Source organism: Podarcis filfolensis, assembly GCF_964270895.1.
Source record: "Podarcis filfolensis genome assembly, chromosome: 18".
Taxonomy (NCBI): Eukaryota; Metazoa; Chordata; class Lepidosauria; order Squamata; family Lacertidae; genus Podarcis; species Podarcis filfolensis.
In genome coordinates this window covers 1,252,640-1,266,469 of record NC_139622.1, presented here as the reverse complement: position 1 = coordinate 1,266,469, position 13,830 = coordinate 1,252,640, and the positions used below count along the sequence as shown (strand labels likewise).

At 48.0% G+C, this 13,830-nt stretch overlaps 2 protein-coding genes across 5 annotated transcripts in view; both read right to left on the bottom strand.

Moving 5' to 3' along the window:
- The window catches only part of DIRAS1 (DIRAS family GTPase 1), a 140,512-nt gene that overhangs the window by 95,977 nt on the left and 30,705 nt on the right, over nt 1–13,830 (bottom strand). The gene's annotated exons all lie outside the window — the stretch shown is intronic.
- The window catches only part of GNG7 (G protein subunit gamma 7), a 126,844-nt gene that overhangs the window by 82,309 nt on the left and 30,705 nt on the right, over nt 1–13,830 (bottom strand). Inside the window, exon 1 of one of the 4 annotated variants that reach the window (XR_014543372.1) lies at nt 12,601–12,673. The exons of the other annotated variants lie outside the window; for them this stretch is intronic. The gene's annotated coding sequence lies outside the window, so the exon portion shown is untranslated. Of the gene's footprint in view, nt 1–12,600; nt 12,674–13,830 lie in introns of those variants that run through there. 4 annotated transcript variants of the gene reach the window in all.

The window sequence follows — 13,830 nt, the reverse complement described above, 5'->3', positions numbered from 1 at the left end:
ACGCATCAAGTTTTTTGGGGGGGAAATAAAGGGGGAAAAATTATTTCCCCCCCAGGCGCTTGTGGTGCCGGCAGCGGGGAGAAGCGCTCTTCTCCCCGCCGCCCGCCTTCAGACCAGGTCCGGGGACAGCGGGGAGACGCGCTGAGCCTCCCCGCTGTCCCCGGAGCTTGCGGGGCTGGCGGTGGGGTCTCCCCGCCGTCAGCCTCCAAACCACTTCGGGAGACAGCGGGATGGCGGCGTTCCGCCTCCCTCTGTCCCCCGACCTTGTGGGGCTGGCGCTGGGGCTCTCCCCTCTCACTCTCCAGGCTTCAGCGAAAGCCTGCATTCGCCCCATAGGACGCACACACATTTCCCCTTCATTTTTGGAGGGGAAAAAGTGTGTCCTATAGGGCGAAAAATACGGTATATACCTGAGTTTCCAACATTGATGTAAACAAATAAATAAATTATTGGGAATAGCCACGGTTCCCCCCCAACACACTGCAGGTCTGAGTCTAAGCAACGACCCCCCCCCCAGCAAGCAGCCCATCCATAAAACAGCCCTTTGCGTAATGAGCTGTAAGAGAATCCGTGTAACATTTCATTTATTTATATTTTACTTCGGCAAGTTGGGATGCAGCTTCCCACAGTCCTCAGGATCCTTCCCCATCCAGAGGCTTGGCCAGCCTAGTCGCCTGATGGGGGGGGGCAGCTGCTGTCTAAATACTCCAGAGGCAGCCACTTGGGCAAGGCTGCTCCCTGCCTTTTCACCTCCGCTGGCTCCTTCCGGCCCCCTTGTTTTACATGCAGCAGGACCACAGCACCTCCCCCACTGGCACTTCCAAGGCATGGGACCCACTGAGGTCTCCCCAAGGGGGGTGCAGCACTGCTGGGGCTTGGACTAGACGACCCTCAAGGTCCCTTCCAACTCAGCAGTGCTGGGATTCTAGGATTCTAAGCACTGGGAGGGAGGGAGCCTGCCCAGTCCTGAAAGCTCAGCCCAGCTCAATAATCTTGGGGAGCTTTGCCAGCAGGGTGAGGGGGAGCCCCAGCCCATGAAAAAAATTGTGCGCTTGGCACAGAGCCTCCGATGGATGCAGTTCAACAGGACTTTTATTTATGGCTCTGCTGCCAGCCCCGTCTTCATGGCAACTGCTGGGGGGGGGCATATACACAGATGCTGCAAAAGGAAGGAAGGAAGGAAGGAAGGAAGGAAGGAAGGAACGAAGGAAGGAAGGACAGACCCCAGGGCTGTAGGGGAGGGGAGGGGAGAGAGACAATGAGAAGAGAAGAGAAGAGAAGAGAAGAGAAGAGAAGAGAAGAGAAGAGAAGAGAAGAGAAGAGAAGAGAAACGTGATCAGGAAGAGCAATGGCTGCTGCAGCTACAGAGAGAACAGGATGTTTGCTGCCTTTCCTGCTAGGGCTCTCCTCCACTGCAAGGACAGCGCGGTGGGAGGGGGAGACTTTCCCTGCAAGGGAGATCAGAAGGAGCTAAGGACTGAGAAGAATGAGCCAGAGGGTGGCTCTGTGCTTCAGGGACCCACAGGCGAAGAGGGACAGGGCAGAGTCTGCCCATGGCACCCCAGGCAATCCTATCCTGCCCAGGACCCACCCAGCGCACCCCGGACCACTTCTGCTCATTTCTCCGCCTGTGGGCAACCAGCATTTCAAGCTCCCTCCGTCCCCACGCAACAAGGGCCTAGTTCTCAGTGTGGATTATAGAATTATAGAGTTGGAAGGGACCCCCAATGGTCATCTAGTCCAACCCCCTGCAAGGCAGGAATCTCAACTTAAGCCCCCCCATCCAATCTGAAACCAGACCAGACCCTGCCTAGGTTTGCAAATGTGCTAGCATTTTTATTTGCAGCACCATTAGAAGGATATCTCAGCAATATAATTTCAAACTGCAGTTTATTATGATGATGATTACCATTATTTACTACCTGCCCTTCAAGAATCAAAATATTAAAAACAGTTTAAAACAACCTCCCATCAACAGGAATAAGGTGGGTCCCAAAATTATGCACCGCTAGTGGCGAAATCCAGGGTTTGCTTTCAAAACGATTTATCTATTACTACATTTATTAATCCCCTTCATGGATCACTGCCTTGCCGTGGCGAAGGGGCTTGAAGAACTCAGAGAAGCTATGAACTACGCCGAGCAGGGCACACAAGATGAACAGGTCATAGTGGAGAGTTTTGACCAAACGTGATCCACCTGGAGGAGGAACCGGCAAGCCACTCCAGTATCCTTGCCAAGAAAACTCCATGGACAAAGATGGAGAAAGCTAGAGAGTTCCAGAAAGACATCTACTTCTGCTTCATTGACTATGCAAAAGCCTTTGACTGTGTCGACCACAGCAAACTATGGCAAGTTCTTAAAGAAATGGGAGTGCCTGATCACCTCATCTGTCTCCTGAGAAATCTCTATGTGGGACAAGAAGCTACAGTTAGAACTGGATATGGAACAACTGATTGGTTCAAAATTGGGAAAGGCGTACGACAAGGCTGTATTTTGTCTCCCTGCTTATTTAATTTATACGCAGAATACATCATGCGAAAGGCTGGGCTGGATGAATCCCAAGCTGGAATTAAGATTGCCGGAAGAAATATCAACAACCTCAGATATGCAGATGACACAACCTTGATGGCAGAAAGTGAGGAGGAATTAAAGAACCTTTTAATGAGGGTGAAAGAGGAGAGTGCAAAATATGGTCTGAAGCTCAACATCAAAAAAACGAAGATCATGGCCACTGGTCCCATCACCTCCTGGCAAATAGAAGGGGAAGAAATGGAGGCAGTGAGAGATTTTACTTTCTTGGGCTCCATGATCACTGCAGATGGTGACAGCAGCCACGAAATTAAAAGACGCCTGCTTCTTGGGAGAAGGGCAATGACAGGCCTAGACAGCATCTTGAGAAGTAGAGACGTCACCTTGCCAACAAAGGTCCGTATAGTTAAAGCCATGGTTTTCCCAGTAGTGATGTATGGAAGTGAGAGCTGGACCATAAAGAAGGCTGATCGCCGAAGAATTGATGCTTTTGAATTATGGTGCTGGAGAAGACTCTTGAGAGTCCCATGGACTGCAAGAAGATCAAATGCATCCATTCTTAATGAAATCAGCCCTGAGTGCTCACTGGAAGGACAGATCGTGAAGCTGAGGCTCCAGTACTTTGGCCACCTCATGAGAAGAGAAGACTCCCTGGAGAAGACACTGATGCTGGGAAAGATGGAGGGCACAAGGAGAAGGGGGCGACAGAGGATGAGATGGTTGGATAGTGTTTTCGAGGTTACCAGCATGAGTTTGACTAAACTGCGGGAGGTAGTGGAGGACAGAGGTGCCTGGCGTGCTCTGGTCCATGGGGTCACGAAGAGTCGGACACGACTAAACGACTAAACAACAACAACAACAACAACATTTATTAATGGCTTACTGCAGAAAAGTTCTCAAGGTGACTTGTAATTCTCAGTTGGTCCTTTCATAAGCTGCTTTGAGATTTTTGCTTATTTTACAATCAAGTAGCGTATAAATCTTATGAAATAACTCATGATCGTAAAACACACAAGAGTTCAAGAGCAAGCCAGAAGAGCAGCATTATTTGCTAAATGCGCTCATCTTGCGATGACAGGAAAAGAGGAAGACCCCCACAGGGGTCTTCATACCACATGATCCCAATTAGGAAAGAAATGCCTGCAGGGTAAAAGCTCATTCTGACATAGAGAAAGCTAGAAAGATCAATTCCCCACACAGAAAAAGCCAGCCTGCCAGGGAGAAGGCTAGGCCAGAGCCCTGCTCCTCCTGCTCCCTGACCAGCTGCCTTTCTAAGTGCAGGGAACCCTCACAGCCAATGCAACGGAGCCTGCAGAACTGTGAGTCTGCTTCAGGGTGGATGGAATGAAAGCTTTAGTTGAGATTCCTGCACTGCAGGAGGTGTAGGTTCCCTTCCAACTCTCCAATTCTCAGCCCTGCTCTGAGATCAGCAATGGCTCCCTGTTTGTGAAAAACTCTCCCCAGGAAGATTCAGCTGGTGCCTTCATTATATATCTTTGGGCACCAGGGGAAAACAATAATGTCCTTTTAAATGTGTTAAGGAAGGGGGCATTACTGGGTTGTCTTTCTTCTTATTATTATTATGTATTTTGTGTTTCTTATACAGTGGTACCTCGATTTACAAACTCATACATTGGTATACCAATGTATGCAAACAATATTTATACAAATAATAATAATAATAATAAATGAATAATGTGCGATCTGGCAGGCAGGTTTTTTCAAGGCTATCATGAGGATAAACAAGGTAGTAAAACCGGATTAAGCTTCCCGAAGAGGAGGAGGGAGAAGCCACACAGACAGATGCTCACACACCCGTTAATAAGATAAAACCAGCAAGGCCAGATTATGGACCGAGGAAGCTAATATTCAGAAAAAGGATTAGTAGGGGATCTCTGCAAATCTAATTTTGCAAGGTGGCGGGAACCACCAACAAGTCCGGCAGTGAGAGCAAAAGTCGCAGATCGCCAGCTACCCGTCCTCCTTCCGGGAGCTTTTCCTCATAAACAACCAACAGCAGCTCAACAAGCCAAGCTGAGCAGAAGCAGACTGGTCATCCCTAGAGGAGAAGGAGGAGAAGAGAAGGCCTCTTTTTTGGACTCATCTATCCATCCTCCGGCTCAGCCCAGTGGGGAACCTTCCCTAGGGAGAAGGCCCTGGGGTAGGAAACGTCCCCAAGAGCAGGGTCTCCGGAGGAAGAGCTGGGCCCTGGGGTGGGGAGTGGGCTTCATTCTGCAGATGCCCACGCTGTTGCGAAGGGTGGGAGACATGTAAGCAGGATTGCAGGTGGGCCCAGGGAGCCTGACCACTCGGAGAGTCTGGAAGACCCTTCCGCAGGAAACCAGGGCAGAGGGGGATGCGTGTGTGAATACTGTGGCATGGGAGGGAGGAACAGCGTTGCACCCACAAATACATCTCCTTGAGAAAGCATGCCTGGTGCCCCTCCAGGGAGAGAGGCACACTGTGCCCATCAAAACAGAAGGCTGGGCTTGCATTCATTTGCTGATACACCAGACCTGGGATGGTTGGGGAGGGAAGATCTGTGGAGAAACCCTCTCTTTGTCCCCCAGGGTTAGAATTGCCAAATGGCACCTTAAACCTAAGTTACAGTTGTCACAATGGAATGTCTAGGCACCTTTTTCCAATGGGGTATTATATTGTTATTGTTGTTTTCTGTACTGCTTTATATTTTAAAGAAAACAACCTCAAAGTGGTTCACAACACATTAGACAACCAAATAAAACAATCCAGAATAAAACAAATTCAAGCATCAAGGAGAGTATTTCAGGTCCTTCTCTAAGTGACATTTGGCTTTTTCCATATTTATTTACGTACCTCCTTAATTTATAAAGCTGCCCCATAGCAGAAGGACGCTAGGGAGCCAGTGTGGTGTAGTGTTTAGAGTGTCGGACGAGGACCTGGGAGATCAGGGTTCAAATCCCCACTCCGTCATGAAGCTCACTGGGTGACCTTAGAGTCAGTGATGGCCTCTTCACCTACCTCACAGGGTTGTTGTAGGAATTAATGGGGGGTGAACCATGCACTCCTTGTGATATAAATGCAAGGTACAAGCTCTTCTGCGCATCTGCTTAAGAAAGCCAGAGGGGCAGTCAGAGGGAGATGCCAGTTGCCAACCTGGCAGCCAGAGATCTTCACAGGGTTGCAATTGGACCCACACCAGGTGCAAAACACACATTTCTAGCTCTGCTTCAATGTAAAATGCACAAGCAGGATGCGAGCATGAGAGCTGTCTACCCCCGGTCCCCGCTGGTCTCCAGAAACTTGGTATCCAGAAGCACTGATCCCTCCAACCTGCTGTTTCTGCATCCAGGTGCAAATGTCTTACCTGGATTTGGAAGGGAGCCTACAGGTACAAAGAGACACAACCTCTGGCATGCGCACCGCCCAGGCAAGCCTCTGCCTGCCCCTCTGGGAGCAAAGGGTGGCTGTGCATCTTCCGAAAGAACTCCTCCAGGCCAGCTTGCACAACAGGTGAGCCTGGCGGGACTCCCAGTTCACCTGCTCAGGAATTCTGGAACAGGAGGGCCGCTGCAGCCACCTTCAGAAACAGCTCCTGCTCAATCTGAACTTGCAAAGGGTTTGTGGGCAGGAGAAAGAATGCAACAAGAACCTGTTGAATTGTACACAACTCACAACAGCTCTGAGGCAGAGGGGGTCAGGTTTCTGCACCGCCACAACCACAAGCAAGGATCCAGGTCGCTATTTGAGGAGCAGGTGGGGGCACCAGGTTACAGAAGGAGTGGCCGAAATAAATCCTCAAAGAATTCTCCATGCATTGGGCAAAACAGAGGAAAACTACTTCCAAACACCATGGTTTCATTAACATCAAAAATCACTCCTGCTATACTCACAGGCTAAATATCTGATTTAATATGATCTCTTATTAAATATGCTCCTGCCACAGTGTGAATCAAGATGGTCCAGTGATTTCATTTAACTCTGTGACCTTCAGGGGACGGAATATCACACATTTTTTCAGAGACTGAAGGTGGCATGAAAAAGACTGTTTTAGCATTTAGTCACTGTTTATTCACAGGTTTTCCATACTGCCCTGTAATGAAGTTCTTGGGGCAGCTCAACAAACGAACAAAACTATGGGGGAAACAACACAAAACACAAAAATCAAGAAATAAAATCAAAAGCAGCATAGATTTTCAGCCGTCTGGCCCAAAAATGACAGCTGGGCATTCCATTTTGGCGACTGTAACATGGAGATTTTGGAAGCAGCCTGCCATGTTTTGAGAGAGGGGATTCCTCCAGGGAGCAGGAAAACTCTTGCATGGTGGTAGGGCAGAGTGGGTTGGATTACTGCAAAACTTTATACATGGGGCTGCCTCTGGAGACAGTCTGGAAACTTCTGCTAGTGCAGAATTCAGCAGCCAGGCTGCTCACCAGGGTAAGACAGTTTGAGCATTTTGCACTGATACTTGCCTGACTGCCCTGGCTGCCCATTAGTTTCCAGGCCCAATTCAAAGTGCTGGTGTTGACCTATAAAGCCTTCAATGGCTCAAGGCCCCAATATCTCAAGGGTGACAAAATGAAAACAGGGCCTTTTCTGCCGTGGCTCCTCGTCTGTGGGATGCTCTCCCCTGGGAGGTTTGCCTGGTACCTTCATTATACACCTTTAGGCGCCAGGCAAAAAAGGTTCCTCTTTAACCAGGCCTTTGGCTGATTGACACCCAATGCCCTCTTAAAATGTGTTGGGGAGGCAGGGGGTTATTGGGTTGTTGTTTTATTTTTATTTTGCATTTTATGTTTTTATATTGTGGTTTTATGCTGCAAAGCGCCCTGAGACCAGCTGTATAAAATTCAAAAAATGGGGGGGGGGCAGGAGGCACCATGGGAAGAAGCATCATTAAACAGATGTGGAGGAGCTTCCTAACGAACTTCTGTGAAGTTTTGTTTTAAATGCAGGAGAAGTCTTAGCAGAAGATGCAGGGGAACAAGCCCCCCCCCCCCAACCCAAAGAAAATCCCATTGACAGGGAAAGAGCTAAGCCTCTGTAATGGACAGAATGCCCCCAAGGCTCCACCAGCCTCCTGAAATGGACATCAGATGCTGAGCAGGAAGGAAGATGTGCCAGAGCAGAAACGGGCCTTTGTTCCCCCATAATGGGGCGGGGAGGAGATTTGGACTCCCCCATCCGCATCCCCACCCCTTTCTCTCTCTGCTGCCCTCAGGAAGACCAGAGCAAGCTGGGTAACAACAAAGAATTTATTTCCACTGTCATTAAGCATCAGTCGTATTGCCAGGACAATTTTGCTTCAGGAGGGAAGGAGGGAGGAAGAAAGAAGTCGCAGAGGACAAGAAAGGAGGAAATGTTTTGGCCGCCCCAGGTCCAAACCATTCCTCCTCATCGGTTACATAAACGGGAGATAACCCTAAACCGGGGGCCTGAGCTGCCATTTTTTGTGTGCAGGAAATTTTTGGTACAAAAAAAAAGTGGGGAGAACCAAGATTGCCAGCGTTCCTGCCCCCCCACACAAAAAATCCCCTCCCATAAACATAATCATGCAGTATATAGATGGTCATCTGTCCTGGATGCTTGAGTTGAGATTCCTGCATTGCAGGGGGTTGGACTAGATGACCCTTGAGATACCTTCCAACTCTACGATTTTATGATTCTGTAAATTTTATGAAATAAACAACCTCATAATAATAAAATTCACTGAAAAAGAAATGGCACCTAGACATTCTGTTTGGTGTTAGAAACTCATATATAAAATCTGTATCTCGTTGAACCTAAGTTACAGTTGCCACGATGGAATGCCTAGGCACCATTTTTTACACTTTGAAGATGATGAGGACGATTCATTTCATTTCTATACCGCTCTGTATTTCAAAGAACAATTCTCAAAGTGGTTTGCAACACACTAGAACATCAAATAAAACAATCCAGAATGAAACAAACTCAAGCTTCAAGGGAAATGTTTTGGATCCTTCTCTAAGTGACATTTTGCTTTGCCCAGTCGCCAATCCGGCACCCAGGTATCTCCACGCGGTCGCAGTTGGACGCACCAGTTGCAAAACATGCCTGGCTAATGTCTAACACTGACTCCGTGGTGGCAACGCTGATCTAGGTTTAAGGTTGGCAACTGGCTTATATATCTGTGTTTCTAACGCTGACAAGAAACCCGGGCTGAACAGGGAAGGAAGGCTCCATTTTCTGACTTGCACACCAATGGCCCTCTGCAGTTTGCTGCCTTCATTTCCAGCAGAGAAAGCCAGGAAGTTTTTCACAAGGAGGCAATAAATTAGAAAGAAAGACAGCTCCAACTTCCTGGCAGTTTTTCTCGCCCAGAACTACATATAAAAATATTTCACGGCAGCTGAAGAGAAGTTTCTTGTGGAAATTGTGCCCAGAAGACCCTCCCAGGGGCTGTTTGATGCCCATCAGCTGGGCCCCACCTCCAAGGACCCCATCTCCACCCTTGAGTTCCCCAACTGAACCCGGCAGGAGAGAAGACTTCTTTTTTCCAGCACTTCCAAGAACATATCTGAAGGGTGAGGTCATGGTTTTAAGCTGCTCCATTGATAATGAAAACAGGGCAGACCGATCTGGGCGGGAGAGAGGGGCATTGATGCAGGATGCAGACAACAACAACAACAACAACAAATTATTTATACCCCGCCCATCTGGCTGGGTTTTCCCAGGCACTCTGGGTGGCTCCCAACAGAATTAAAAGCACAATAAAACATCAGACATTAAAAACTTCCCTCAACAGGGCAGCCTTCAGATGCCTCTGGGAAAAGCTTGCACCCCTTTCAACCACTCAGCCCAGCTGACAGAAAGGCTTTCTCTGTGCTCACTGAGAGCGGCTCCTGGCCTGTCCTGCTGATTCCAAGAATGAGTATGCAGGGGTCGGGTTTATCCCCAGTTACAATACCCTCCTCTCTCGTTCTCCCACATTTCTTCGCTGAAAATACGGACGCCCCGTTCCATAATGATAATTTTGCTATTTATACCCCACACATCTTACTGGGCTGCCCCAGCACTCTGGGCAGCTTTGAATATATATAAAAACATAATAAAACATTCACATTTAAAAAACTTCCCTATACAGGATTGCCTTCCGACAGCTCGGGGGTCAGATTACTCCATACCTTCCAACATTTCTCCAATGAAAACAGGGACATTCTAAGGAAAAGTGGGATGTTCCAGGATCAAATCAGAAACCAGGATGGCTTCTCTAAATCAGGGACATCCCTAGAACATAGGGACATTTGGAAGGTCTGCTCTCTCCCCCTGCAACCTGTGTCCATGTTTGCTCTGCAAATAATAAATGGCATCTCTACAGAGCCCTCCCAGGCCAGGGCGACCTCTGTGTTGATGCCATGGCTTTGGAATATTATTTATTACTAATCTTATTTGTTTACTTACTAAATTTCTATACCTTCCTTCATCAGAGCATGACGGGGCAGTTTACAATATAAAGACACAAAAATAGATACCATAGTAACAGACAAAAACAATACCACCCCCTTATATATGTGTGTTCGTGTGTGTGTGTGTGTGTGTGTGCGCGCGCGCACACACACACACACACACACACACACACACACACACACACAGAGTTTAAAAGGCCGTAAATGGTCCCATGAGCCAAAGGCTTGGAAGAAGAGAAATGCTTTTGGCCGGCGCCTAAGGATATGTAATGAAGGCACCAGGAGAACCTCCTTGGGGAGAGCGTACCACAAACAAATGCCCCGTTCTCATGTGCCACGCTCTGGACCTCTCATGGAGGAGGCACATGAAGAAGGGCCTCAGAAGATGATCTCAGTGTCTGCGTCGGTTTATACAGGGAGAGACGGTCCTTGAGGTAATGCAGTCTTGAGCCTTTTAAGGCTTCAGAGGTCAAAAACAGCACTTTGAATTGGGCAGCCAGTGCAGTCGGACCAGGATCAATGTAATAGGCTCAAACAGTCTTGTCCCGGTCAGCAACCTGGCTGATGAATTCTGCAATGGCTGAAGTCTCCAAACTGTCTTCAGAGGTAGCCCTACGTATAACACATTGCAATAATCAAACCTTGAGGTTGCCAGGGCATAGACAGTAGACTATCCCAGTCCAGACAGGGGTGTAGCTGGGCCACCAGCCAAAGCTGAAGGTTTTAGGCACTCTGGGCCACCTGAGCCTCAAGCGACAGCAATGGATCCAGGAAGACCCCCAAGCAGTGCACTTGCAGAAAGGCTTCACTGGCCTCCAAGTGAGTCATGTGGCCCCCTTCCACCTAACTTCTCTCCCTCAATGCCAATGGTGGAAGCTGCCTTCGGAGGTGGCATTCACTGGGAACCTCATCCAAACAGCCCCACATCACTCCCTGAATGACTTCCCAGGGTTGTCATGAAAACACAGGAAAGATGTGGCACTTGGTACAGAAATGTGCCAACTCTTTGCGTTGTCCTTCTGCACAAGGGCAAATTGAAAGGCTGGCCTCTAGCCAGTTCTTGCTCCCTTGGAAGTTCCTGCCCTCCCAGCAACCAGACTCAGTTGTCAATTACTTTTAACCCCAAGACAAACTCTGCAAATCTGCACAAGGCCCAGGCGACTGACTTCCAGCAGCCCCCTTAACTAGCAGGTCTATTTGGACCATTTAACTTTTTAAAAAGAGAACTCCTACCATGTGCCAAAGGAGGTGTCATTTCTTGCATCCCGAGAACAAGATCCTGGTTTCAAAACAAACCCCACTTCCTTAAAGCTGACTGTAAGGACACCTTCCCTTCCTCTTGTTACATCACAGAGGCAGTATTTTAGAAAACGTTTTGGAGCAGAAGGGCTCCACACCTCCTCAAAGGACAAACAGCGGATGTTACAAAAGGCAAGCGCTAAATTTAGGCCAACTTCCTTCTAAGAAACGAGTAACACTTGGAAATCACTGAAGTGATGCAGCCCCAGGCAGGCAGGGTGGCATTTCACCAACCTGGGAACCTGAAAATAGTATAAAAGTAATTTAGGAAAGTAATCATAGGGAAAAAATAGTATAAAAGTAATTTATCTGTAATCAGAAAGAAATCCACTCTGGCGGTGCATTTCAGAGTCCCCCAGAAAGAGAACGAGAGGCAAAGGCGTGCAGATTTCCAACAAGTTGGGCGGTGCGAGACTGCAAGTGTGCAGAGCTCTTTCCCAAACCTGGGGGACTGTTGGCTGCAACAATATCCAGCCAGCACCAGGCCAGGGAAGGCTGCATTCGGATGCTTTCAACCCCATGGATCCATCAGTGCCCTACTGTCGCTGCCGAGAGATGCTGCTGGTGACTGAAGCTGTGGCGAAACACAAACTCCTTTATTGCACGCACACATCTCCTCATCGAGATCTTGTTGCCTGCCATGAGGCCCAATCTCTGTTGACACAACTGTGAGCGCACAAACCACGCAGATCCTGGAACCAATTCTGAACAAGAGAAAAGATTTCTTTCTCCAACAACCATCCGATGCAAATAATGCCTTCCACGGAAGCAGATGTAAAGAGGTGGTTTTTTCTTAAAGAGCAAGTGTTGCCCACACAACTGGGCTAGGCTCTGCTCTCCATCCTATTCAGTACACTCCATTCAGACAGAAGTTTCAACTGGCCTCCAATTTTCATGTTTCTCACCTCTGAAAGAGTATAACTTTCTTTCTGTGCTACTGAGTCTTCCTCTGCTTCAGACTCCCTACAAATTCTCCATCCACAGCAAAAAGAATAAGCCCGAATTTTCTAAAGGCCAGGTATCGCACCGTTGCCTGAGCCATGGCATCACATGCACATACAACACATATGCCATATTGTGGGATGTAGCAGATGAAGCACGCCTAGGCTGCCCCTTAAAATTAAATTACACCAACAATACAGCTATGGAAACAGGGAGATGAGAAGAATATAAAGTTATCAATTTTTTAAAGCATTATATTGCACTGTAAACTGCTTCAAGTGACCAAGGGAGAAAAGCAAAGTATAAATCTTCTATGGAGATTTGACACAAAATAAACCAGTGGATGCAGTGACCTTAGAATTTACAGTTTCCTTCTGCATTAGACAAGCCAAACACCTGCATGTCTATTTATTGTTGCTTACTGAATTTATATCCTGCCCTTCCTCCCCAGGGCAGCAGACAGATCCACAACTTGGAAAAGCAGCAATGATGTCCTGAAACAGATCAAAACGTTCCAAAACCAAACTCAATTAATAATATTCTGAAAGCAGTCGAGAGAGAAAAAGCACTTGGCACACGGCAAGGCATGCTCCTTGCTGCCTTGCAGAAATTTAACCAAAATAAAGCTTTTGCCATGCAGGTAAAATGCAGCTTTTTGCAGCAGCTTTCAGGGCTGGGAGTAGCCAAATCGACCTTGCCTCCCCATGGGACTCCAGCACCCATTTCCCATCCTCATGGCGCCCATCCAGGAAGAGGAGAACAGACCCCAGCATCAGCCCCTCAGCTCAGGAATGACAGCTCCAGCCCCCCTCCCTCTCCAAGCCCCACACAACCCCTCTGGCTCCATCATATCCCTTGCAAGCAAGCCAAGTCACGAGCAGACTGAACCCAGTGGCAATGAGTTGTTTGTCCAAATACTGTACTGGGTTCGTGGGGAGTGTTTCCCCCCGGCATTAATTAGAGGGCACCAGCCCCAAGACCTTCCTGCATATCATTTCAAGGGGCTCATTTCTGGAAGAGCAATAACTGGTGTTGGGAATTCCCATTGTTCTAGGCGCATTTTGCAACAGGGAATTCCATTAGAGCAAGCTGTTTCTGAGCACAGTATTGCGCCTTAGATTTCAGGTTAAAACTGCAAACTGAAAGGAAATGAGGACCTTTTTCTGCCTTCCCCCTTCTAGCTACTCCCTGAAGACTGGAGAAGAGTCCCTCTTAAGAATATTAGGAGGGTGGGCAGGGGAAGGACTAGACCATGTGAAAAATGAACATAATATTTTAGCTGCAGTTCGTTGATTTTCAGCTTTCTATTCTTGTTATCAAAAAAGCGTGCCTAGAAATTCCGTTGTTGCACCCAATAACAGAGGTTTAAGGTGCCCTTTAGCTCTTAGCTTTCATATCTCAGTTTCTAATGCTGGCAACGTGTGTTAACAGCAGCCCCACTCTGCCAAACAGCCTTTCTCCACTTGGGATGTATTCCCAGCTAAACACTCCAGTGTACTTACAGGCCTAGTAAATCCAATGAACCCATGATTCAGTGCTAGAACCCTCCAGGTGCCAGGCGTCTTTTGCTACTGGCACGGGTTCAGTTGCGACCATGCAGAAATCTCTGAATGCCAGACTGGCAACTGACATCTCCACCTGGCTGGTCCCTC